Source organism: Cervus canadensis, chromosome 12, assembly GCF_019320065.1.
Source record: "Cervus canadensis isolate Bull #8, Minnesota chromosome 12, ASM1932006v1, whole genome shotgun sequence".
In the NCBI taxonomy this organism is placed as follows: Eukaryota; Metazoa; Chordata; class Mammalia; order Artiodactyla; family Cervidae; genus Cervus; species Cervus canadensis.
This window is the reverse complement of record NC_057397.1, coordinates 54,498,472-54,502,955: the sequence shown is the minus strand read 5'-3', so window position 1 is coordinate 54,502,955 and position 4,484 is coordinate 54,498,472.

The following is a 4,484-nucleotide window of genomic DNA, read 5'->3' as shown; positions in this document are numbered from 1 at the left end:
AATAGATTCAAGGGATTATATCTGATAAAATGCTTGAAGAACTATGGACAGAGTGCCGTGACTCTGTACAGGAGGCAGTGACCAAAACCATCCCCAAGAAAAGGAAATGCAAGAAGGCAAAGTGGCTGTCTGAGGAGGATTTACATATACCCAAGGACAGAAGGAAATGAAAAGCAAAGGAGAAAGGGAAAGATATACTCAACTGAAGGCAGAGCTCCAGAGAATAGCAAGGAGAGATAAGAAGACCTTCTTAAATAAACAATGCAAAGAAGTAGAGGAAAACAATAGAATGGGAAAGACTAGAGATCTCTTTAAGAAAATTGGAGATATCAAGGGAACATTTCATGCAAGGATGGGCATGATAAAGGACAGAAATGAGAAGGACCTAAGAGAAGCAAAAGAGATTAAGAAGAGGTGGCAAGAATACACAGAAGAACTATACAAAAAATGTCTTAATGACCCAGATAACCATGATGGTATGGTCACTTCCCAAGAGCCAGACATCCTGGACTGTAAGGCCAAGCAGGCTTCAGGAAACATTACTATGAACAAAGATAGTGGAGGTGAGGAAATTCTAGCTGAGCTATTTCAAATCCTAAAAGATGAGGCTGTTAAAAAAACTGCACTCAATATGTCAGCAAATTTGGAAAACTCATTGGTGGCCACAGGACTAGAAAAGGTCAGTTTTCATTTGAATTCCAAAGAAGGGCAATTCCAAAGAATGCTCAAACTACCATACAATTGCCATCTCACATGTTAGTAAGGTAATGCTCAAAATCCTTCAAGCTAGGCTTCAGCAGTATGTGAACCCAGAACTTCCAGATGTATAAGCTGGGTTTCAAAGAGGCAGAGGAATCAGATCAAATCACCAACATCCATTGGATCATGGAGAAAGCAAGGGAACTCCAGAAAAATATCTACTTCTGCTTCACTGGCTATGCTAAAACCTTTGTGTAGTTCAGAACAAACTATATCTTAAAGATATGGGAGTATGAGACCACACTACCTGTCTCCTAAGAAACCTACATGCAGGTCAAGAAACAACAGTTAGAACCAGACATGGAAGAACGGAGCAAGTGGAGAAAAATTAAAGAGCCTCTTGATGAGGGTGAAAGAGGAGAGTGAAAAAACTGCCTTGAAACTCAACATTCAACAAACTAAGATCATGGCATCTGGTCCCAATACTTCATAGCAAAGAGAAGGAGAATAAGTGGAAATTGTAACAGATTTTAATTTTCTTGGCTCCAGAATCACTGCAGATGCTGACTACAGCCATGAAATTAAAAGATGCTTGCTCCTTGGAAGAAAAGCTATGAGAATCTTAGCTTATTAAAAAGTAGAGGCATCATTTTGCTGACAAAGGTCTGTATAATCAAACCTATGGTTTTTCCTGTAGTCATGTATGGATATGAGAGTTGGACCATAAAGAAAGCTGAATGCTGAAGAACTGATGCTTTCAAAATATGTTGTGGGAGCAGACTCTTGAGAATTCCTTGGACAGCAAGGAGATCAAACCAGTCCTCCACTATCGCCCTGAGTTTGCTCAAAATCATGTCCATTGAGTCAGAGATGCTATCTCAGCAGAAGATGAGATGGTTAGATAGCATCTCTGACTCAATGGACATGATTTTGAGCAAACTCAGGGCGATAGCGGAGGACAACGGAACCTGGCGTGCTGCAATCCATGGAATAAGACATGACTTAGCAACTGAACAGTAGCAGTAACTCATATAATATTAAGATGAAAAATGGATTTTAGAGTAGACTGTAGAGTTAAAAGAGAAAAGTGATAAGGAGACCTGGAAAGAGAATAGATGGAGGGAGGGAAGAACCAGGAAAAGATCATCATCATGCTAGCTTTTTGCCATCTTCTCCCAATGAATTGGGAAAGCAAATCTGTAGGCATCGAGTCTATACCGCAGACAGCATGTGGCTGTAATACCATTAGGGTTGTCTGTAGGCCCACCATCTTATTGTGCACTGATCGAGGGAATAGTGTGAATTACATGCAAGATTTGGTGGCAACAAGTACCCTAGGAAGAGGCCAGGGAAGAAGCCCTGGGAAGAAATTGTAGAGATTCTTGCTTCAAGTGGTTAAACCAGGACAAGGTTCTATGAATCAGGGAGTGGCTAGCAGCAAACAGTGAACTGGAGCTGCCAGCAGGCTGAAGAGAAGCCTTAGCTTGTGGAAAGGAGAGGCTTCATGTTTCCTCCTGGGAAAAGTTGAACTCACTGGTGGGAAGTTCTTCTGAGGACTTGAACTTGCTATCAGTAAGTTACCCAAGGTTCTGCATGTGGTTGAACTCCATAAGTGGAGAAGTTATAGACCCTGTTTATTGTCTCAGTGGGATTACTGATCACAAGAGTGCTAGTTACCAGGTACTTAATGCCATTGTGGTTCTATTAGTGCCTCATTCCCAGATTCTGAATCTATTTGAACACCTGCCTGGGGCCACATTCTGAATTAAAGTGGCCTCCGAGTTGTATCCATATCACCTGGATAGCTTGGTGACATCTTCTGAAGTATCTGGAGCTCATGGCCGTCCCAGGGAACATCATACTTCTGAGTCAAAATAAGACAGTTGTACTTTTCCTGCTTGCCTCTGACAGGTCAAGGTAAACTTTCCTACAGAAAAATATCAATAGCTGTAACCTGAACTTGAGAGAAATGGCACTAGGCAGAGATGGAACTATACAAAACATGCTTAGTCATTCCTAAGAGTATAGACGGATCCACACTTAACGAGTTTAAAATAATTAGGCATACACTATGTTATTTCAACATGGTTTTTAACATAATGAAAATTAAATTAACTAGAAATTTGTAGATCTGTATATACACAAACAAATTTGATTTGCATAGTACAACAGTTGTGCTTTTGTTTCACTGAACTGGCAAATAGCTTGATTGATTTAACTGAATGAGCCAGTTATATTTGTGCTGAGTTGGCTGTAGAAAGCATGCATATAGACACAGTAAGCCATGCTGATACAAATAAACAGAGAATATCGAGTTCACCTTAGATGTGTTTTAGTCAGTATTGTCTACATCTTGTGCTTTAAGAGGAGCACAGAATCTCTTATGCTGAATTTCAATTAAAAATGTAACCTATTTTTAGTGGTTTGTATGAACAATCTAACACGTTAACTTTATACAATTATAAAGTTATATTTTATAATTTTGAATCTCTTTTCCCACCTCTTTGTATTCTAATCACAAGTATCTTTACTTTCTTTCAATACTACTTCAAATAATCAATTTGAGCATAGAAAATACTGGAGAGTTTCACCTCAAAAGAAAAATTTTGGCAAGTTTTGAGTGAAAACAGAGCATTATAATAGAATCCACTATGCATACCTCTACCGCTGAGAGCAGACCTCATGTTTTTATAGTCACCCAGCGCTAATGCAGCAGGAGGGCTCTGTCCTAGATTCTTTGTGGCTCCAGACTACTTTATTTCCTTTCTTCTCACTGTAGGAGAATGTTTCCTTTTTCCCCTTGTCTCAGAGCCTATGAGACATCATTAGCCCTTCTGGCTCTATATCTTGCTGTTTATCTTTTTTGCTTTCTTCTGTTTCCATTTTCATATCTTACTATTTTTTGCTTCTCTGTGAGCAAGACTAGTTGTTGCTCAGTCACCCAGTCATGTCTGACTCTGCGACCCCAGGGGGTGCAGCAAGCCAGGCCTCCCTGTCCCTCATCATCTCCTGAAGTTTGCCCAAGTTCATGTCCATGGCATATGGACATGAACAAGACTAGACTCATCGTTCAATTTAAAACTGAGGGAATAATAGTTCATTACTACTTCTGAAAACCTGTTGCATGCCAGGTGCTACAGGTGCCTTGCAAACCTTATTTCTAATTAAACAGTTTAATATTCCTATTTTACAGTTGTGGAAACTAAAGCTTAGAGACTAAGGGAAGTCTTGGTCATACAGCTGGTAAATAACAAAATTAATGGAAGATCTCAGGACTGTTGCCTTCCAAAGGCTGTACTCCCTCTTTCCTTTCCTATTATCTGAGTCTATTCACCTGGTCTAGCTTAGCATGGATTACCTTCCCAGGCATGAAACACTAAACTTTCATTGATGATCATGGGAATTTTATCTTTATCTAAGGATTAAGTTTATTCTTCAGTTTTGCAACATTTCTTTTGCCAGTCTGTCTAGAAACCATGGCTCTAACTGGAAACCCACTAGACTGTGCACTCCTGTCTGACTTCAAAGGCTCTGCCCTTTACATCTTGTTATACTTCCTATCAAGCATGATTGATCAGTTATTATCCATCCACCAAGTTCTGGAAACTACAATAAAATTTAAACTTCAATGGCTGAGCTTCTTGGAAATACTTTCAAAGATATAATTGGAATTTTCTTACTTAACTACACCTTAGCTACACTTTTCTAAACTGTTCTTTCTGGGACAGTGCCAGTCACAATATAGCTATAAGAAACAAAAATAGAGCTATTTGAATCAGAAAAGG